At 47.0% G+C, this 23129-nt stretch overlaps 1 long non-coding RNA gene across 1 annotated transcript; it reads right to left on the reverse strand.

The window, feature by feature from the left end:
• Positions 1 to 477: 477 nt before the first annotated feature.
• LOC308606817 lies at positions 478 to 5367 on the reverse strand. The gene is made up of 3 exons (XR_014013904.1): positions 5112 to 5367; positions 1200 to 1282; positions 478 to 708 (listed from the first exon to the last, which is right to left on the reverse strand). It is a non-coding gene; the product is annotated as an uncharacterized lncRNA (long non-coding RNA).
• Positions 5368 to 23129: the final 17762 nt, after the last annotated feature.

The following is a 23129-nucleotide window of genomic DNA, read 5'->3' on the forward strand; positions in this document are numbered from 1 at the left end:
CCTTTCATTTTTAAGCGGAGGTTATGGATGGGGCAAAAGGTTTTAACATCAAAAGAAAAACTTGCAAAGGGCCCTCCACACCCATTCTACAGGCTGTTAGGAGCCTGCGAACACTCAGGAGTTCTGCCCTGATCTGGACAGCCATTCCCGGGCCAGAGCAAGAGCCCTGAGCGAATGAAGGGTTGATTGCTGGCTGACCCTTGGGAGTTCTAGAACAACATACACAGCATACACACACTTACAGGAGTTTAGCCAATCACACCTGGGATCCCTTGGGATGTGAGTTGAGTAGCTTTGACCAATGGGAAAGAATAAATGGCCTCAACCATAACAGACATGCCCCAACAAGAGAAATTACTATGCCTGCTAAGTTTGCCCCCAACCCCCATCATAAACATACTTTTTGTTGCATCAGCATTTTGGATCTAGTACCTTCTTCAAGCCAAAATTGAAAACAGAAGAACAAAAATCCAGAAAGGTCTGAGAGAACTGGAAAACACTTCAAGTCAGATGGTAAAAGAATACCTTGACCTTGAAAATGGTATTTTCCTCCTCTTGTTGGGGGCTATGCCGGGTGGCATGTTTCCAGGGAATCTGGAAGCGTTTGGAGTCCCTATGTAGCCAGATGAGCCCAGGGTACAGGCCACTATCCACTTGGGCCACCAACCGGGGCTTCAGCCGAACTCGGCGGGGGTGGAGAGCCATGATCTGGGTTGGGGGGAGGGGGAGCTACAGTTCCATTAGATTACAGCAAAGAAACTAAATATGGGAATAAACTGTGCCAGGTGGGGAAGAAGAGAAAACGGGTTAAAAGGTTCTTTTGATTCTTATTCCAAAGCCATTTATTTTTCATGCTCTAGCCAAATCAGACTTATCACGTAAGTAGATCACATTTCTTCTATTTAAATCCGGAGGCAGAAAAATAAAGAGATGATGTCATCCCTGCTGGAAAACAGTCCTTCCGCAAGTACCAAGGGAAGAGAAGAGAAACTGCTCTTTTCAATCTCATCTCGGGAGAAGGAAGAAAAAAGTTACGGAAATAGCAGGTATATAGGCAAGAACTTGAAGCATGTTCTCTTTTTAGACAACTAAGGTGAATGGGAATATTTTAGTAAGAAATATTTTAGTAAGAAATGACACCATCAGGATGAGAGAGAAGTAGGCGAGGGATGGTCCCTGGTTCCAAAGTCCTCACTTACATAGATGAGCAGGCAGTGTATCCACAGGGATCTGAGAGCTGGGCCTCAAGTCAGTTTTCCTTTCTCTGGGCCACCCAAAGTTTCTGCACCAAAAAAAAAAAAAAAAATGCGGGATGTGGGGGTCTGAGCTGGTTATCCCCACGACAATCCACTGTCTAGGAGAAAGCTTGGGAGCACTGGAGACAAAGTGTAAGAACCCTCTCCTGTATCTGAGTCTGGAAAAGCTAAGATGCCCTAGAATGATCAAATACCACAGTTCCTAACCCTATAGAGTACTAAAACCAGTCATAAGACAAGCTCTGTACTGCTGGGACAGCCTCCTCACCTGGGTCTGTTTACCTCCCCACAGAGGCTGAATTGAACGGATTGGTTGCTGGAGCCAGCCTGGGTAAAGTCTGCAGTTGATTCTCATAAAGGGCATAGCGTAGCAGATAATATTGGTGGCAGCGGCCAGCACTCACAGCGGGGAAACAAAGGCCTGCCCAGATTGGGTGCCTAAAGGAAAAAGCAGTTACCAGAGAAGTGTTTGCCCGGGGTGTTGTGTTTAGATTTTTTGGCGTTCTCATTTCTCTTTGTTTTTACTTCGGGTGAGAAAGACAGGCCTGCAAAAGAACGTTCATTCAACAGATATTTGTCCGTCAGCTACTGTGTGACAAGGGCGACATTAGTTACTAAACACAATGTTCTCATCAGACTTCCTGAAGAAATTCACATTGGAATTGCTCAAACATCCACTGACCTGAGAAAAGGAAGATAAATAAGTCACCTTCCCACCCAGAAGATTCCCACCTGGATCGCGGTTCAGAACCCAAACCAGCTGAGTCAGCCGAAGGCTCCCCCGAAGGCTCCCCCTCGGAGGAACTTAGCTTAAGGGGTGGGTCCTAAGGCCACTTCTCTCCCCAGCCAGGCTCCCAACAAATGGGAAAACTCAAACCCAGCTCGGTCACTGGCACTTTAAGAGCAAGGCAGGACCTGCTCTCACCTGAGCCTTCTGACCCAATTACCAAGTTCTGCAACTGAAACCTTCCCCCCTGGGGGCAGTTCACAGTGGGTAGGTGAGGTAGCACTCGGTACTCAAGTGCCCCCCACCCCCATGTTCTTGGCCTCGGTGTAGGTTGCTCTGTAGGACTGCAAAGTCAAGCTATCAAACCATGGAGAACATTTACCTTATAAGGAGGAGGGAATGCATATTCTCCCCAGGGCAAGTTCTAGCCTTCTCTTCCTCAGTCCTGGCCTGCAGGAAGGGGGATGGGGTAAGGGAAGAACAAAGAGAACAGGGAAATGGGCAGCAAACTGGTCCACCTAGTGAGGGGCTTTCGAGAATTTCTGTTGCAATATTGGTCAGTCTTGTGTCGAGGCCTGGCAGACACGTGAAATCCACCTCTTGACGGATCATGGGCTTTGAAGAAAAGGGCTTATCCTAGTTGATCCACAGCACATCAAAAAAAATTAAGGCAACCAGGCCAACGCAAGGAACTGCACAGAGTGATGGGGAGGGAGAGGCAGCCACCCTTAGAAGTCGATGACTAAGATCTAGAGCCCTGTGTTCTCAGCATTCTCCCAAGATGGCAGTACACAGGAGCAACGCTGCCCCAGCCTCCTCCTCCTCTATGCCCCACCTCCATCACAGCTAACCCTCTCCACCTTCTGAAAGTCCACCGAGATCTCCTCCACCTGCCACCCAGCACCTCAGACTATAAGAACAGGCAGAGAGGCAAACTTTGGAAGCAACCAAGATCACAGAGAAAAATATCTAATTAGACATTCATAGGTTGCAATAGCAAGTAGCCATTAACATCGAGGCATCTGAAGAATTTTTACTAGATTTGGGAAAATGTTTAAATATGTACTTAAGGGGGAAAAAGGCATCATACAATACTGACTGTATAGTAGTATCTCCATCTTGTAACAGGACGCGCACTTGTGTACATAAGCACAGAGAATTTTTGAAAGGGAAACAAATAATACATCGATGCGACAAGAAGTTCTTAGTGGTTACCTGGTGATAGGACTGTGGGTGAATTTTATACGTGCCTAAGTACTTCTATATACGATTCACATTTTCCTACAATGCCGTGTGTCGATTCACAACTTAAAAACAAAACACTACAAGTAGTATTTTTTTTAACCACAGGAAGCTAAGACATTTCTTGGTCACTGGGAGATATAAAAGATGATGGCCTTCAGCTAATGAAACCATGGTAACAACAATCCTCTACCTACATAGGCTTAACAGTTTTTTCATACGCTTTTATTTAACGTGTCTGATTTCATCCTCATAATGAAATGATCATCCCCATTGTTATCAGCCCCATTTTACAGCTGGGTTAACTGAGGCACAGCAAAGTGTTGCCTGGACCCAACACTGCTCAGTCAGAGTGTGCTGTACCATATCCTGCCACTGCACCCAGCCTTCTAAGTCCCTCCCTTCTTCTATACACCAAGAAAGTAAATGAAAGACATCAACAAAGATCCAAGCAGCATGCAGGGCCAACGAAGTGGTTAGGGAGGAGACTGCATGACACCCACCCTTAAACACACCTAAACCAGAGTTCTCTTTCAGAACACTCTCACCACCCAAATCCCAACGCCCACAGAACAAGCTTAGCCTACTTTAACTCAGCTCTGGCATCTCTAGCTGCCATCACAGCCAAATTCAAGGCCTGTGTCTCCAACAGGTATTCAACTAGCCAAAGAACAAAGATTTAACCCATCCACTCCCCTCATACTGGGCACTGAGCAGGGACACTATCAACCTCCCCAAGGCATAAACCATCCGATCTCACACCCCCATTCCAGGGAACAGGTCCCCTACAAACACCTGTACTGCCGCCTCTGCAGCCCCTGCCCAGACTCGTTTCCAGGAACACGGCCACCCCAAAGCCAAGATTCAGTCGTCAGTGGTTTTGCTCAGAGTAAAACACACACCCTCATTTCTTGCAGACAGGCCTCCGGAGTGGTCCTGCTTTTTCCCTTCCTCCTGGAGAGACCTGAAATGCCATCTTCCAAGTTCCCCAGTCTTGCCTCCGTTTAGTTTAGCCCTGTTCAGGGGTAAATTCTGGGCCTCTAGCCATAATGCCCACACCCTGCCTCCCTGCTTGATTGAAGTTGGCGGCTGGACAGGGAGCTACAGGGTAGAGGTGCTGCTCTCACCCAGTAGACAAACATCGAAAACTACTCTCCTGGGTCGGCATCAGCTTTCACCAACCCCTACTCAAACGCCTTCTTCCTCTCCCTTCCCTGGCTTCCACTTCTGACATCCACCAAGAGAGCAGGGCTGGGGTAGGGATGACCCCTTTACCACACAGCAGGCTCCCTGTAAACAGTGGCACCCTGGGCCTGCTTTCCAGTCAGGCCTGGAAGACTTTCCCCACTTCTCTATACCAGCCCTCCAGCCCTTTCAGGCGAAGAGGGCCTCACCCCCAGATCAACCACGCCCGGCGCCGCCCTCGCCAGCACGTAGCTTCGCTACTTGGAAATTCACGGGTGTCTCTCAGGCCCAGGGCAGGGGCCTGACTGTGCTAAACAAATCCCAGGAGAGGAAACAAACTGGCTAAACTTACTGGCCGGCCCGACGCGCAATTTCCCAAAACACCCACCAAGATCAAGCGCCGGCCGGCCTGGGAAATCCCCTCTTCGGGATCCAGGGGCCTGCGGAGCGGTGAGCTGGGAGGACCAGCGTGGTGGAGGAGCCTTAGCGCTCCCCGACGGCTGGTGGGTAGGGGCCCGAGAGCGTCACACTCCAGTTGGGCGGGAGGGAAAGGGAGTCGACAGAAGTAGGGGGTCGGTAAGGGCCCAGCGCCCCCCCCCCGGGCTAGGACCGCCCGAAAGCTACCTGAAGCAGAGCGATGGGCACCCAGCCCTACAGGCTATCCCCAAACAAACAGATGTCCTTAAGCAAGCTTTCCTCACCCCCACAAACTCTGGAGGGGACGCTTCTTCACCGGCGGGCGTGTCCTCCCTCCCTCAAGCGAGGCTCCAGACGTTGGCGTCCCCACCTTTCTTCAATCCGGCTGCCAGAAGCGAACGTCCCTCCGAACCAAGTCCCCAGTTAGGATCACCCGCCGCCACTGCTCTCCTCGGCCGCTTGGGCAAGCAACACCTGGCTCTGCGCAGGTAGGGACTGCAGGCTCCGCTCCCGGTCCCACAGCGGCCCTAACCTTCCCCGCCCAGGTGAGCCAAGCTCACGTCAGCGCCTCGCCTCGGGACGCCGCGGACCCATCTGCCGTCCGGCCACGCCTCCCAGGTGTGGCCACGCCCCCCAGCGTTCAGGATTGGCGGGTTGCGAGAAATATGATACTCCGTGTTCCTGGGCAGCCCAGCACCCCACCAGCCCCTTCCCCACCGCCCTCCCCCGCTTCTAATCCGGGCTGAGAAACTTCCGGGACTGGGGTCTAGACCTGACCCCTTGGGGCTAGTGGTCTTCTGAACTGGAAGCGACTGGGAGGAAAAATAAGTCGAAAAGACTTAGATCTAAGTCGAGAAGGTGCCTCCCTTCCTTCATGCCCCAGAATCCCCCTGCGATGTGGAGACAGTTAACTACAAATAAGGATTTAGAGATTCTGTGTTGGCCCTAATGCCTGTGGGCCTGTATAAGTGGAGTGGGGTATGGGGAAGGGAGGGACTCGGGACACTTGGTCCCTTCTGAGGGAAGACCCGTGGCTTACAGGGCAGGAATTCTGCCTTCACTCTGCCTTTTACCCCTATGACCCCGAGTGAGTTGCTTAGCTGCTCAGTTTCAGTTTCCTCATCTAGTCAATGAGAATAATAGTCCTGCCTTTTCCAAATACTATCAGGTAATGATTAAAAGCATGGCCTCTGGAGCCAACTACTGAGATTCAAATCCAACTCCACCAGTTACTACAGACTTGGGCAAGTTTTTTAAGCTGTCTGGGCCTCAGTTTCTTATCTGTAGAAGGAGGTAAATAATAGTACCCACCTCAAAGGCGTGTTGTGGGCATTCAAAAAATTACTTCATATAAAGTGCTTGGAACAGTATTTGGCACTTTCCAAGTGCAGTATGAATACCATTTTTATTGGTGTGAGGATAAAAAGTACCATATTGGCATTGCCTCATGGAAGAAACAGACATCTACTGTTACCTGAAATCCAAGGCCTGTATGTCCCTTAACAGGTGCTTGATAAAAGTTCTCTCACCTTTCCCACTGCAGAGAACTCCGGTCCACGTAAAGTGCATGCTTACGGTGAGCTGTGTACTAGCACATGAGATGTGGAAGCACTAGGCTGTCACAGGTAAGAAGGGGCATAAGCAGGGTACTTAGGTTTTGGAGTTTAAAGCAATGTGTGGGAGACCGTGATGGAGTAGCGTTATGACTGAATTGTGTCCCCCCCAAATTCAGATGTTGAGGTCCTATAACCTGCAGGATCTCAGAATGAGATCGTGCTTGGAGATAAAGTCTTCACAGAGGTAAGCAAGTTGAAATGCAGTCATTAGAGTGCGCCCTAATCAAATACAACGTGTGTCATTCTAAAAAAAAAAGGAAATTTGGACACAGAGACAGATAGGCATTGAGGGAAGATGATGTGAAGAGACGCAGGGAGAAGACAGCCATCTTCAAGCCAAGGAGAGAAGCCTGGGACAGATCCTTTCCTCACTCAAAGTCCTCAGCAGGAACCAACGTTACAGACACCTTGATTTTGGACTTCTAGCCTCCAGAACTGTAAGACAATAAATTTCTGTTGTTTAAGCCAGCCAGTCTGTGCTACTTTTTTGCAGTAGCCCTAGTAAACTAATACAGATGGGTTGGAGAGCTCCAGATTTGGTAATACTGTGGACTTGATTCCTAGTCCCAATTCAGCCTGGGGACATAGCTAGCAAAGGCCTGGGAAGGCAGCAAGGCCCAGATCCTGACTCAGGCAGCCTGTGTCTCAGTCACTGCTTGTGGCCACTCTTCCCTTCACTTAGGGGAAGGGAAGGGCTATCTCGTCAGCACAGCCAGCCTATTACTGCTGATGAGCTCACCGGACAAGCCATATCTTCCATCAGGCCCAGGGCTGGGCTCCTGAGACCAAGCAAACAGTCCACTGCAGGTATGTGTGATGGAGGAAGACCACCAGGAGAGTGTCATTTGAGGGGAGCCAAAAGCCCAATGGCATACGAGTATGAGTGCACACACGGACATTCACTTTTCCAGTAGCTGAAATTACCATAACTAAGGTGATTTCTTAGTGATCTTCTTTGGAAGACACATTTATTTTTTCTTCTGCTCTGTGTGGCTTGTGGGATCTTAGTTCCCTGACCAGGGGTTGAACCCCGGGGCCACAACAGTGAAAGCTCCAAATCCTAACCACTGGACCACCAGGGAATTCCCTGGAAGACACAGAGTTTAGAATCAGAAAATTCGAGCTGGGAGGGCCCTTCAAATCCTCTAGTCTAGGGATGAAACTGGTTTAGAGATGTTTGTTTGACCCACACGTTTTTTGGTTTTTTACTTTTTTAAAATTTTTTGGCTACATTGGGTCTTCGTTGCTGCGCGTGGGCTTTCTCTAGTTGCGGCAAGCGGGGGCTACTCTTCGTTGCGGTGAATGGGCTTCTCATTGCGGTGGCTTCTCTTGTCACAGAGCACGGGCTGTAGGTGCATGGGCTTCAGTAGTTGCAGCACACGGGCTCAGTAGTTGCAGCATGCAGGCTCAGTTGTTGTGGTGCACGGGCTTAGTTGCTCCACGGCATGTGGCATCTTCCCGGACCAGGGCTCGAGCCTGTGTCCCCTGCATTGGCAGGAGGATTCTCAACCACTGTGCCACGAGGGAAGTCCCCCACACAGTTTTTTAAACATTGGGAGATTCCACATAAACATCCAGATCCTTAGCATCTCTTGAAGAGTCAAATGCTCTGGACAGCCTAGGTCAGCATTTCCAACAGGCAGCAGCTGCCCATTTAGAGGGAGTCTACAGGTAGCAGTCAGGACAACCCCATCATATTGGATTCACTCATTTACTTTAATTTCCCGATTCTGTAGGCATATGAGTTTGCAACCTCTAGTCCAAATATCCCTTTTTTAAAGGTGAGAAAACTGAGGCCCAGGGAGGTCAAGTGATTTGCTTAAGGTCACATAGAAAATTAGCCACAAAGCCAAGACTAGAACCCAAGCCCAGAGCTCTTCCCACTTGGACCCTGTTCAGCACCCCAGCCAGACTCTATTCTGACTGTGCTGCCCTGGTCGTTAATTTTTTTTTTTAAAGTTACCCATGCATCTAGACACTGTCGATATTATGGTGAACAACTCTTGTGTCACTCTACTGAAGAATCAGTGAAAGGGAATAAAGCAGGAAGAATTAAGGTAGAGATCAGGAGGAAACTCCTGGCTCTTCAAATGATGAGAGCTGGCAATAGGCTACCCTGAAGTCTCCTTTGCTTGAGACATACCTCATCTGCTTGGTCTGAGGAATAAGAACATCTTGTGAGTCTCTGCAAGGGCTCTAGAGGAATCAGTTCTTCTATGTTCTCAAAAGAGCTCTCACGGGATTCAGACTTCCCCAGTGTGGCTTGAGCCTGCAGTGTTCCCAGCATTTTGCCCTCCGTCCCTGCTCAGGTGAGGCATTACTGAGTCACTTGTGAGTCTGAGTTTCAGGCAGTGGGATGTACGTTTGAGCACAGAGGCCGTGATTCATAACTACAGGGAATCAGGGAATTTCCCTCTCTGGCTGCCAGGCAACTCTTACCTGGTGAGGAGGGGTCTTTTTCACCACCCTGTGGCTTTGGTCTCTGCAATATCAAACATAGGACAATAAAGCCCAAAGCCCAAATGTGACCCAAATCCCACCCTCTTCTTGGCAGAGTAGAGGGCATGGCAACTGGAACCTTTCCCAATGGCTCGGTACAGTGGAGAGTGTTCCTGGAATCAGTGACAGCAAATAATCTCAGAGACTGGGCTGCACGTCAGTGGAGCTCCTGAAGAAGGGGTAGGGACTTCAAGCTAAACAATCCAATTCTGTGCTCTCTCAGAGGAACTCAGACCCCAGCCAGCCTCTGGAAGGCAATTCTGGAACCCACCAGGTCTACCGCAAGTCCTTTCTGGGCCCTGGCTTATCTCTGGCTCCATCAAGTGTTTCAAGGTACTGGGGCCACCGATGGGCCTAACACATTGCCTGAACAACAACCTAAATTGTAGTGCACATTGCTGTTGCCCCTTCCTCTGTCCCCTTGCCCTCCATAGACTGCATCCCAGAATGCAATCCAAATCCTAGAATCACTGAGCTTTCTGCAATGGAAGCTGCAGCAGAAATCCATAAATGAATCTATCTCACTTTCCAACCCAGACAATGAAACAGACTTTGGCCTGGGACTTTAGGAGAATTCTCCACTAACGTGTTCAGAATTACTTGTTTCTGACTCTCTTCTTATCCTTGGACCCAGCTGAGCACTGGTAAGTGTTCTCAGAGAAGCAGCTTTCTTTATTCCAAACTTGGATCTGTATAAGAGGAGGAGGAGGAAAAAGAAGGCTCAGTAACTCCCTTGGAAGTACGCTGCCCACCTGGGGACCTCCCTCCAAACTTCTTCCCTTCAGCACCAATCTAACAGCCCACTTCCAACTCCCCTGGCAAAGAAGGTTGTCACTGGACCTGCAGATAAAAGAGCCAAACAAGGAGTTACAAGTACCATGAACGTGAGGGTTCATAGTCCTGATTTCAAATATGTTCCCCTGTTGGGACAGAGCAGTGTCCTGATTTTGACTTTGGTCAGCACCAAACTACCTATCCTTTGATTATCTATGGCTATGATATGAGATCGTGGATATGAAAGCTCTCTGAAATTGGACAAGTGCTGTGTGGATGGGAGGGCTTCTCACTGCTATTATCTGCTTTTTGTTTCCTCCTGTAAATCATTCTCTCCAGGCCTCAGTCAAGTCCTTGAGGGCAGCAAGGCACAGGCCAGACAGGAACTCCTGTAAGTCAGGAGCTCCTGGCACAGGGCTAGGGGCAGGGTGATCTGCACGAGCAATGGAGAATGTGTTGACTTCAGAAAAGTGAGTTATCTGGGGATACAGGATCATTGGGGGTCAGTGAGACGAAAAACTGGACTTCTGTTCAGTAAGACTGATTGACCAAATGTGTTTTATCGTGTCTCCCTCCCCAGGACATTCCAGTAAAATGACAATGAAGGAATAAAAAAAAAAAAAGATTTTAACCCACAAGGTTAAGAGAGGACAAAAGCACAGGCGGGGAGATAAGATGGATGAAAGATTTCAACAGGAAATATTAGGAGATGAAATATTATGTTAACAAAAATAAGGAGTGGGGAGGGCTAATATTTTGATTATAAAACTTTCAGTACTATTTAATTTTTAAAGCAGATATATATAAAATTTAAGAAAAATATTATTATAAGTATTTTTTTTTTTAAGAAAGAAGCAAGAGCACCTGGGACTCAGGAGAGACCTGGGTGTCAGATCTTTCTTTGGTACTTGGTGACAGCAGAGCTTGTCACCGTCTCTGTCTGAGCCTGAGCCCCTTTATCTGAAGGAGCTGAACAAATGCCACAATCACCTTCTAGTTCTAACAATTCCTAGTTCTACAAGTAACTTATAGAGGCAGCACTGATGTCCTCAGAAAAACAACGTGTGCTTTGGAATTAGTCAAAAGTTGTCTCAGATTTCCCCTCTTTCAATTCCTAGCTGTGTGAGCTGGATGGGCCTCAGTTTACTCAACTCATGCATGAGGATACTGCCTATTTTTCAGGACTGACAGAAGGATTCAATGAAATAAGTAAAGCAACAAATAAGTGAAGCAGCAAATGTATGTTTTCTCAACTGCTGCACCTCCCATATTTAGGCAAGGATCTGGCACAGTTCTGGTCACCAGGCATTGGTTTAATTAAAACCTGAAGAGTTCAGAAATGAGTCACTGTATTATTTATTCTTGGGGTAGGGAGAATGTGAAGCACCTCATTTCTGTTGATTGTATTAGGGGCAAGGTCCAAGTGTGGATATCAGAGCCTAGTGAGTAATTCCTTTGAGGAGAGGTAGCTAACTAAAGGGTAGACAAGGGAGGGCATGAATGAGAGGTTCTTTGACCAAGTACCCTCCATCCCTCCACCCCTCCACTGTGGGAACTTTCTCTTAACCGTGTCCACATACACAACCTCAACCTAGATTAGCCTCCTATTCCATTACCTATCGTTCTGCAGAAAAGGTAAAGATGGTGTCCACAGGGATTTCCTCTCTCTTGAGTGGCTCTGGACTGGCACACTGATTTTCCACACTATGGGCTGCCTTCCACACTAACTTCTCCACATCACTTAAAACTTTGGTTGCATAGCATTCAAACAGGTCATTCGATCTGGATGCTGCTCCTAGACACCTACAGCTCGACCCCCCTCCTCAATTCCCACAGTCTGAATCCCAATTTGTCTGAGTTGAACTGAGGCCTACAAGGTGACTAAATGCCAGGGAGGGTTAGCCCAATCCAGGAAGAAAGGGAAGATGTACATACAGATATAAGAGTTCAGTGTTGATCTCGTGTAAGCCCTGACCATGAGCGCATCCGAGTCAAGATCAAAAAGGATTTATATCTTTTCTAAGACAGACCCAAACCAGAGCCCTGGGTCCATCCCACATGAGACACAAGCATCATTCCTTCATTTATCCTTCAGTAAATATTTATTCAGTGCCTCTTATATGCCAGACAAAATCCCTGCCCTCATGAAACTTAACTGCCTCCTACTGTTTTCTTTTATTCCCACTGAAGCCCTCTGTTTCAACCTTCCCATGTGTATCCTTCTACTATTGTGGCCCCATCCTATCCCCTACCCTAATCTATCCTAAGCCCCTTTGTGAGCTCTGATCGGTTTACTCTTCTGGTCAAAAACATTCTGTGATTTCCCAATGTTTATTGAATCAAGAAACTTGATTCACTCATCCAACAAATGTTTATTGCATGTCTACGATGGGTCAGGCTCTGTTCTAGGTGCTGGGGATACAGCAGTGAGCATGAGAAACAGATAAAAACTTCTGCTCTTATAGTGCTTATATTCTAGTGGGGGAGATAGACAATAACCAAGATAAACAAGTACAACAAGTAAAGCATGTTAGTTGGTGATAAGTTCTAAGAGCAATAAGGCAACGGGTCAGGAAGTGGAAGCGGTGAGGGAGAAGTAAAATTTTAGATAGACTAACCAGCAAGAAGAAGACATCTAAGTAAAGATCTAAGAAAATGAAGGAGGGAACCCGGGGGATAGCAGAAAGAATATGGGTCCAGAAAGAGAGGCTGGCAAGTGCAAAGGCCCTGAGGTAAGAGCACACTTTAAAGGATGAGCAGGGAGGTCAGAATGAGGCCCAGTGTCTGGCAGAGTGAGGAGAGAGGGGAGACGGCTGGGATGTGAGATCTGAGATCTAATAGCTGCAGCTTTTACTCTGAGAGAGATAGGGGGCCACTAGGGGCTTTGAGCAGAAAAGTGACGTGGGGTGACTTGTTCTGCAGGATCACTCTGGCTGCTGTGTTTAAAATAAAGAGAAAGGAGAAAATGGCCAAGCAGGGAGATGAGTTGGAAGGCCCCTTGCTGGCCCTCTTCTGTTTGTCCAATCACATCTCTTACTATTCTGCTACCCTGTAGCCCTAACAGACTCTTCTTCCCTGAACACACTTGGCAGCGGCTGACCGATGAAGTGGCCTCCACTTTGAATAATAATAACAACTGGAATAATAGCTGCTACTTATCCAGCATCAATAATTCCATTCAATTTTTTTTAAAGTATTGTCTAATTTCACTTACAGACATTATTTCATTTAATGTTTATATTTTGTCCCCACTTATTGGGAAAGCTGAGGCTTTTTACAAGTTGCCACCAATTGGAAGGTCCCTGGGCCCAACCATAAGATAAAGAACACTTGATTCCCTTTTGGTCTCAAGTGGACCATTTGCACCTTTATGGGTCTCCAGACCATGTGACCCTCTGGGCATTTCCTCACAGGAAGCCTGCACAAAGGGAGAGGGAGGTGTTTAGGATGACCCTTAAATGTCAATATTAATTATCTGGAGAGAAAAACAGAAACAAAGGACATTTTAGGCAAAGAAAATAGCACTGCACAGGTTCAGAGGTACCACATGGGAGGGTCAGGAAACTGCAGTTTACTGGTGTGTAGCATTTATAGGGATGCATTAGGCAGGAAACAGATCTGGAAGGCCTTGAATGGAATGTCATATCAAAGAGCTAGACTTTCTCCTATTTACAGTGAGGGAACATTGAAGGGTTTTAGGTAAACAAACAAGTAAACAAAAATATTGTTTAAGCTTTAACAAGGTAAGAGTGTCCGGGAATGTTGAGGACTGTGTCTACTTGGAAAGCATGCATTCCTTGTAAAGTAAGCAGCCAGAGTTCTGGCTGATGGTTGCTGTACAGAAAGACAGGCCCAGTTTTGCCACTGGGAAATCTAGATTTTTATATAAAATCTTCCAATTTTTTATATGTTTGCAACAAGTTTTTTAAAAATTTTGATTACGTATAAAATTTCAATTGTATATAAAACCCCGCATAGGAGCTGCCCTCTGGGGGCTTCTGCCTGGAGTATAAGTAAGCTCCAGGAGGACAGGGACTTTGTCTTATTTCCACTGTGTTCTCAGTGCTTGCCACAGAGCCTGGCACACAGTAGGTGTTCAGACATGTTTGCTAAATGTATATGTATGTGTTAGTTATTAGTATTCGTATTGTACGCTTGAGGAAACTGAGGCTCATGGAGGACAATAGATGGCACGGGAAGTGGCCACACTCAGGTTCAAGTTCAAATCTCTGAACTTGGAAATAGACAAAACGTCTCGCAAGAAAGATGGATTAAGGTAGACTAAGAGTAGAAGAGTAGAAACAGCTCTTCGTCAGACCCTTACACCACCCCCATCCCCTATCCAGGATGTGGGGACGGCTCAGATGGCCTGTGTGTGGCTCCACTTGATTTTCACCCCCCTGGGAAACTTCTGATGCCGTTCTCTGGGACTGTTTTCCCTCTCTTATCTCACTCAGACCTAGGAATCAGAGATGAGGCAGCCCACTCGCCACCTGTCCCTCCCCAGCACAGTGACATCTGTAAAACGTTGAGTTGTTAGCAGCAGCAGTTCCTTCTGGGTCTTTCAGATCCAAACAAGGACCTACCAGATCTTGCTGTCCAGGATCCTGGATGACTAAATCCCTAGGGGTACCAGGTAGCTACCAGGCTTTTTCTGATCTAGTTCACTCTTTTGCAAACATTATTAGCAGAGCTGCTCATGGCTGCTGCATACATAGAAATGAAAGGAGGGGGGCTGTACAGCAGAAACTAACACAACATTGTGAAGCAACTCTACTCCAATAAAGATTAATTTAAAAACAAGAAAGAAAGGAAAGGAGGTGGGAAAACAATAGAGCCAGTGAAGGGGGATTTGGGGAAATAGAATATCAGTGTTTGAGGCTTCTAACATCAGAGTCAGGATTTCTGCTAAGATCTACTCAGTTGCCATAAAATCAATCCTTCCTTCCTTTCCCTCTTTCTTCCTCTCTTCCTCCCTTCATCAAATCAGACAATAGTTTAGTCAGTCAAGAAACATTTGTTGTTCAGTGTTCAACAGACTCCCATAATTGGCAGGGAGTGATTTGAATGATGCCCATGAACTGTGTCCCATTTTATTCATATATTCATACACTTTCAGTTTATGCAGAAAGGATAAGGAGAGAAGGAAACCCTAGCATGTTTTGCCAACTATTACAATTCACAGGGGAAAGCTGTTGTTCCTCTCTACAATTCTGGGAGTAATTTACCAATTTCTGGACTCTTTCCAGAAGCTTGTATTTGAAGGCACAGTCACGGCTCAGTGCTCTGCTTTCTGTGCCGGAACCCCACGCACTGCATTGCTGGCCAGTCAGTTCATCTTGCACACATTCATTTTCCTTAAGTGGATTTATTTTCAAGTCCATCGGGGGATTTTTCTTAAATTTAATCTTTAAAAGAGTCTTATCCAAGGTAAATGGATAAATTAGCAGCTGGTAAATGGTGAGTAGGAAGCTGGCCAGGCCCGATCTGCCTGCCCCTGTGTCCTTTGCATTAGGTCATGGAGGGGAACCCAAGCTTTGGAATGTTAATCTTGCCCACGGGCCTGAAGTAATATCCCAGGATGTGAATGTGCATGACCATGGGTCTGTCCTGGGGACGTGAAGAAGGCAAGATGCTCTGTCCTTGACCCTGACTGACTGAACCCAGGGGCTGGATCTGGAGGTTTAGGGGCCGGGGAACCTCTCTCTAAGTGCTTCAATGTCTGGAGGCCCCAAGAGTTTCGCTGTTTCAGAGCAGGCATGGCCAACTCCCAGTTGCTATTCTGCGCTGTGGCAAGTGCCAGCTTGTCTTCCCTTCCCGCCCAGCCTGGGAAACCAGAGGTGTTTCTAGCTCAGGCCCAGACCCATCCTGGTGGCCTGGATTCCACTGCCTAGGCAGAAAGCTCGTCTCAGCCCAGGGACCATTTCTCCCTGGGTTTTGTCACAGAGGAATTTCTATTCCAGCAGTTCAGGGCGATGGGGGTGGGTGGGTGGCCACGGGCTTCTTCTCCCTTAAGCTACAGAGTGGTGGGGTGCATATCAGTGTGTAGAGAAGGAAAGAGGGGAGGGAAGGGAAGCTTGAGACATTCCATCCCTGAGGTTGTTTCATCCCCAAATCCAAGGCAAATAAGGGTGTTGGGAAGGCTGGAATGTCTGCCCAGCAGCCCAGTCCTGATTGCCTGAAAGGAGGACTTTCTCGCATTCCTACAGGAGGGCGGGAAAGAGACTGGGTCTGGGCAGGTCTGGAGAGCACCTGTTCCCTGTGGCTTTGGGGGAACACGTCGCGACTCGCTGAGCTCTCAGGTAGGAGTCTCTGGGTAGGAAGCCCAGCCTCTGATTGCGCAGGGGCTGTGTGTGTGTGTGTGTGTGTGTGTGTGTGTGTGTGTGCAACAAATAATTGTTTAGTGCATCCGTGAACTTTTTGCCTATCTGAAATTCAAATTTAACTGAACTTATCTGGCAACCCCAATATAGGGGGCAGGACTTGGTTGAACTGGACTGAGGCTGACACTCCATCCCCCTGCCTCTCCAATTTCAGGGAGGCAAGGGCCAGTTTCTGGACACATAACCCTGCCTTGACCTGCTCCCCACCCTGAAGCAAGAGAATTCCTTGGGCATTGCCTGTCCCACACAGCTAGGGCCCCTCGGACTTCAGACTTCAGTTCTGAAATTCCAGAGACTTTCATGTCAACCGGTAATGCTCCATCCTGGAGTCCCTTTGAAGATGAAAAGCTCTCCTGAGAACTGAAGTGCTCTGTTATTGTAATTAACATAATTAACAGCACTTTTGCTCATAGCCCTGTAGGAAGCTGGGGGACTTTGCTTTTTGTAAGAAATACCTACCTGACTCTCCCAGGAGATGGCCAACCTCTTCTAATCCAATACGAGGGTAGATGTCCCTGCCAGCCCGTGTCTGCTCCCACCTACCCTGACTTAGCCTTGTCTTTTTATTTGTTCAGATGGTTTTTCACTACAACAAGGCACCCGGCTCTCCAGGCCCAGTAGCCACCCTCTCCTGGGAGATGTCTGTGCCTTCTTGATGAATGGTAAAGCCTGGAGTAAAGCCTTTTGGTAAATGGTCTACCCTGGCTCTGGAACGGACAGAAGGGGTGCCAGCTGCTGCCATCGCACTTCTCAACCCAAATGCCCTGACCACTAGGAGCAAACTCTTCCTTAATGCCAGGAATCAGGTTGTTGCTATGTAGAGTGGCCATGTGGGAGGTATATAGCATTTCCTTCTGAAGGTAGCTGGTCATACAGTGGTAACCAGGGTGGCTAAAGGTCTTGCCCAGGGGCCTTGTCCAGAGTCTGTTGTCTTAATTATTTATTTCTAGGAGTGCATCCTTCTGCTTTCCCCAAGGAGGTGATCAACTCTTGCACAGGAAGAGCCAGAGCATTCCATTCCCTAAAGGTGTAGCATAGAGGAGATACTCAGCATTGCTAATTGGGTTGTGAAAAATTGATGTTTGTGATAGACCAAAGAAGCATGTCTGCCTCTCTCTGGATTCCCAGGGCTCTTAGCAGCTCTTTCTGGGTTTCCTGGCATACCTACTGTATGATTTTTATCTGGCCTGTCACGTGATTGTAAAAACTTACAGAAGTGCTCTATGTTGTTATTACTGGCAGTGCAAGGCCTCTGCCCAAACTGGCTGAAGGTTCAAGAATTTTAGACAGTTGACTCTGATGACGGCTAGAGGTTATACAATTTCCCTGTCACCCCAAATCCGTCTTCAACACCTTGGTATTGTCCTACCCTAGATTCTCTTAGGAAATCACAAGAAGGAAAATTAGAGTCCTGGACCTCAGTAGAATTCGCTTTCAGGTCTTTAGAGCCTGTTCCTCCCCCCACAACACACACACACACACACACACACACACACACACACACGCACGCACTCATCTGCGAGTGGCAGAGTCAACTCCTCCCCACCTTCCTATTTCATTCAGTTTAACTTAATAGGAACTTATGCTTAGACAGCAAATGATGCTCACCAACAATAATGGCTCACATTGAGCTTTGTAGATCTAGTCTCTTTGAGATTCAGAGTCACCAGAACATGTCAGATGAACTAGAGGGGTCCTGACAAGGCTCAATCACAGACAGTTGTGACAAGGCCACTGAAATGACCTTCACCGTAAGACAGTAGTAACCTAGGGCCTGGAGCCCATCATAGGGGTGAGTTGGCTCTGGGAACGGCATGAGGCTGATGCTGAAGCCTCCTTCCAACCCACCTGCCTTGACACTATGGGTGTGCCAAGGGAAATGGCCATGCATTCATCAAGTGAAGAACTCGGACCCTAAAGAGCTATACCACTGGGAGCTAGTGGCATGCCTGAGACTGAGTATAACAAATTGGGGGGAGTTGGGGAGGGCACAAAGAGGGCTGGGGAGAATGTCTGCTCCTGCCCCCTGGAGCACAGCCAGGCTTCAGCAGTGACTGCTGATGAATGTAACCAGGACTGACCCTTTGGACTGGGTCAACATCATTGAGAGACTTGGCCAAACCAGAAGGAAGACTGAAATCCTTGCTAATCTACTCATGGAGAAACTTGGTGTCTTAGTCCATTTGGGCTGCTATAACAAAGTACCATAGACTGGGTGGCTTATAAACAACAGATATTTATTTCTCACAGTTATGGAGGCTGGGAATTCCAAGAAGATTTGGTGCCTGGTGAAGACCAACTTCTAAGTTCTTAGAAGGCCATCTTCTTGCTGTGTCCTCCCATGGTGGAAGAGACGAGGTTGCTCTCTGGAGTCCTTTTCATAAGGGCACTAATCCCATTCATGAGGGCTCCACCCTCATGACCGAATCACTTTCCAGAGGCCCCAGCTCCTGCTACCATCACATTGGGGGTTAGGATTTCGACATATGAATTTGGCAATGGGGCGTGGGGACACAAATATTCAGTCCATTGTCCTCAGTGTCATTGGGATTCCAACTTTAAAAGAGACTTGGTCCCTTTAGTTAAAGGCTGAAGTACAGGGACAACTTTGAAGAGCAGTTATTCTTCAAATAATATATACCCTTCGAGGGAAATAAACCTTCACTATCTTTTCTAAGAGAAAAAGCTAGTGTTTTCTTCATTTTTGAATCAGGGCTACACACTTATCTAATGTTATTTTCTTTTAATGAGTCTTCATGGTCTTTTTGTTTTGGGAAGAACAAACACTGGTTCCTGGGTATATTCCTGGCTGGTTGAAGAGAATGTCCTCCTTGGATCCCAGCTGACAGTGCTCAACACTTAGCCATGCTGCCCTCATCTCTTTTCCTGCCTTGTCCCAGATACATTCACTGTCATCCACCCCAGCCATCAAAGAGACTACAGTACAGTTACTTTAGGATTGGAGGACACAATGATCCAAACATTCATCTGGCTCCAAAATCCCCTCTTCAGGCAGAGCTGGAGGAGTTCTAAGTCTGCAGAATGAAGGTAGTCCGCCTTCAACACTGACTTACAAGCAGCTTTGCAATCTGCCTTTGTGGAATTTTCAGTGCAAGAATTTATGGTAAACTCACGAAGGACATCTTTAGCTGCAAACTTTATTTCTAAAATTTTTACTTCTAGTCAGAATAAATGCACAGAGAGGAAAACAAGGAGAAATAAAAACCACCAGAAGATGCTAGAAATCTTCTTCATGAGAAATGTATGGTTGTTCAATATGGGAAAGGCTGACATTCTTGGGGCTTCACTATCTGAATAAGAAAAGCTGCCCCCAAAATGCAAGGTAAATCAGCGCCCAAGGAAAAAGATTAAGATCACTGAAGCCTCCCACACCAGATGTAACAGGCTGGGCAGTTAAGCCTGTGATGGGAGAACCACACCAGGGAGTGATTTGCTAACAGTCAAAAGTGGGAGAACATAGCAGCTGCTGTCAATGTGAGCTAAGAGGCAATTATAGATTCACTTTCATTCAAGATGGTAATTCTTAACTTCATTTTTTTAAATGTAGGACCGTAGTCTATATCCTGAGGATTTTTTCCCCCACTTCTTTCCTCCTAAAGAAAAGCATTCTCATAAACTGTCATGTAGGTTAACTGGTGGTGCTCAGAAAAGTCATGAATCTTATGGGTAAAGTGGCATGTAAAAGGTGAATGAGAAAAAAAAAAAAACCCATCACATTTAAGTCTGGCCATCGCAGGCTGGATTAATCACTCCACCTCTGTTCTCTAGGTGCATGGCTCTCTTACTTTCATTCAGGAATTTATCATGTTGTGATGTCATGGACAATCATCGGCTTCTAGGACTCCTCCTTCCCTCAGGACTCTGAGCTTTCTGAGGCCAGGGCCTCTGTTTTATTCTTTCTCATAAACTCCCTTGCCACTCAATATATGCCCAGTGTACAGTAATGCGCAATCAGTGATTACTGAACAAATACCCTCCAGGTCCTATACTAGTTCCAGTGGCATATATGAAGTCTAAACTCATTTTGTACTTACTGTTATGGAGATTTGAATCCAGATCCAACTGAGTCCAATACCCTCAGTCTTAAGCCCTTTGTAAACCTGCCTTTCCTGAGACGGATTGATCAGTAAATGGGAGAAGATATCAGCTTTCCTGCTCCCCAAATGGCTTCTCCTTCTCCATCACCTTGCTGGTTCTTCCTCATGCCCCCCCAGCCCCTGAAATTTACAAGCCCCCAGGGTTCAGTTCTCAGGCTCCTTCTCTGTATTTACACGTCGTGATCTCATTCAGTCTCATTCATATGCTGACCACTCCCATTTGGGCATCCTGGACTCTCCCCTGAATCCCAGATGTGCATGCATATTGGACTGCCTCCAGGACCTCTTCACTTAGATGTCTAATAGAAACCTCAAATTTAATGTGTGATTTGAATGATCTTGACATTATTTTTTTTTGATATACCAAAGTGATAAATGCTGTTTATGACTTCTTTAAGTTTACATAGTGCTCCAACATATTAATACCCTCTGAGCTTCAGAAAACCAAATACATTTACAGTAGCATTATCAGTCATCAAAATGACAGGGAAGGAAACTTTACCTTGTGAGAATGCACAAATGTTCTCATTAAGGCAGCACTGACCCAGATGATCATTTAGTATCTGTCAAGATGGATAAAAGGGTCTCTGAGCCACAGGAACGGAGGGAGAACAGAAGCAGTTAACAGCGATGGGGAGCAGGGCGCATTAGCTTGGCCCCTATGATCCCCCCATGTTGTATCCATGCCCCACACAGTAACTAGCATGGATGGCGTGGATTTCACAAAGTGAATTCACTCCAGTCTCAACTGAGAATAATTCTATCAGGAGAGACTTGAAAGACTAGTTTCAAGAAATGTTGAGAAGTGGGAGGAAGCCTTTGGTAAAAACAGGAAAAAGGGCTTCCCTGGTGGCGCAGTGGTTGAGAGTCCGCCTGCCGATGCAGGGGACGCGGGTTCGTGCCCCAGTCCGGGAAGATCCCACGTGCCGCGAAGCGGCTGGGCCCGTGAGCCATGGCCGCTGAGCCTGCGTGTCCGGAGCCTGTGCTCCGCAACGGCAGAGGCCACAACAGTGAGAGGCCCGCGTACCGAAAAAAAAAAACAAAAACAAAGACATGAAAAAGTCTCCAAAGTCTTTTGGAGGTGGGCAGCATCAGTAGCGAATCGGCTGCTCCAGGAAGGCATCGGAAAGGAAGATTTAATGTCCTTGTCACCCGTACAGAGATCACCGTGATTTCGCTGAAGTCCAAATCGGTTCACATAACCCCCTTGCTTGAAATCGTTTAAGGGTTCCTCACCTTACATGGGATTGGGCCTCAATGCCCCAGCAAGGCATGCAAGGCCTTTAGTGGGCTGAATCCTCACCTGTCCGTCTCTGCAACCTCTCTACTCCCAGCCACCCACCTCAGCAACAGGGTCCACAGACAGTTCTCCAAACACATCTTTCCACCTTGCTCATGCTATTCCCTCTCCCTGGAACCTTCTTTCCCAGGAAACCCTGACTCAGTGCATCCTCTGTGCAACTCCCCATGACCTTTCCTCTCTCCTCCACAGCAAGAGGAGCTTCTTTATCTTCTGGGTTCCTAAAACCCTTTGTAGACACCCTTCTAATCTAGCCCATGACAACATAATTATTTGTTAATTGCTTTGTCTCCCCCAACTAGACTACGAGGTCTTTCAAGGGGAAAGCCTGAGGTCTGAGCTTTTTAAATCATTAATGCCTAACATTATGACAGGAACATGGTAACTGTTTAGAAAATGTCTGATAAATGAATGAAGGTTTGCCTGCTAAGCCTCTGCCAGAAAAATGTGAAAAACAGAATGTAGTTACACCAACATTCCACTAGAGAGAGGGAGGTAAAACTTTATCTCCTCTCGTGTAACATTTTAGCCTTGTTCTCAGTCAGATGAATATAATCTGATAAAATATTTCAGTTTTAGGCTAGGCCTAATATAAAACAACCTCTGATAAGCTTGAGGAAACATAATTATTACAGGTCACTCTATGCCAGGCTCTGGGTTTGACAATGGATAGTTCTTCTGGGTACAGATGAATAGAAAGTGTAGGCACTATATATAATAGTGTTTTACATTTTCAAGTTATGTAGAGTGCATTGAAATGCATTAGAAAGCTTTTCTCTTTTCAGACATAATCTCGTTATCTAAAACGTGCTCCACCTAGAAAGCTCATTGCTCCTTACACAATAAACGCTGTGGAATCCGATGACTACCCAGCTCTCTAGTTTCCTGTTGCCCTATATCCCTCATGCCCTGTCTTGAACACACACACATGCTGTTCGTGAAGTCAGCTGAAACAACTCATACCGCCTAAAATCTAGAATCTAGATTAATCTCAAGTTCAATACCGATGTTCAATGAGCGTGACAGGCTGACAAACGCTCAAAGGCAGCAGATGACCCTCCCCCGCGGCCCCCAACCCCCAGCAGCACCAAAACCCTGACTGAGCTGCTTCCTTAGCACCCAGCATCTATCAGTTTAGCATTTATCACAGTGTATCGTCAGAGTCTGCATCCTTATCCATACCTGGATGGGCTGAGAGCTCCTTGAAGAGGCTGGAATGGATCTTATTCTTCCCCCCCAGCCTCAGCTACTAGCACAGCACCTGGCACATGGTGTTTCGTACATTTTTTTTTAATGAATAAACAAGCTCATTTCATTATACAGGTAGCGAGAGACTGATTTCTGCCAGCCCTCTCAGGAAGAGGCTGGATGGCTTTGGGGTGTATACAGACATGTATGCATACATGTGGTGGAGGAGACTGTCTGATTTGAGGCATCTAGGAGGAGACAGATGTGTGGGTGCACACACACCTTCCCCAGAATCTTCTCAAATCAGTAGCTGAGGTGTCGGAGCTTTCATAATTAGAGAGTCATACCTTTGGATTATTTATGGCTCCCTGTCAACATATCTTGAACACATGTGCCCTTGTTACCACTTATATTATCACATAAA

This window comes from Mesoplodon bidens (assembly GCF_964165515.1).
Source record: "Mesoplodon bidens genome assembly, chromosome: 2".
NCBI lineage: Eukaryota > Metazoa > Chordata > Mammalia > Artiodactyla > Ziphiidae > Mesoplodon > Mesoplodon bidens.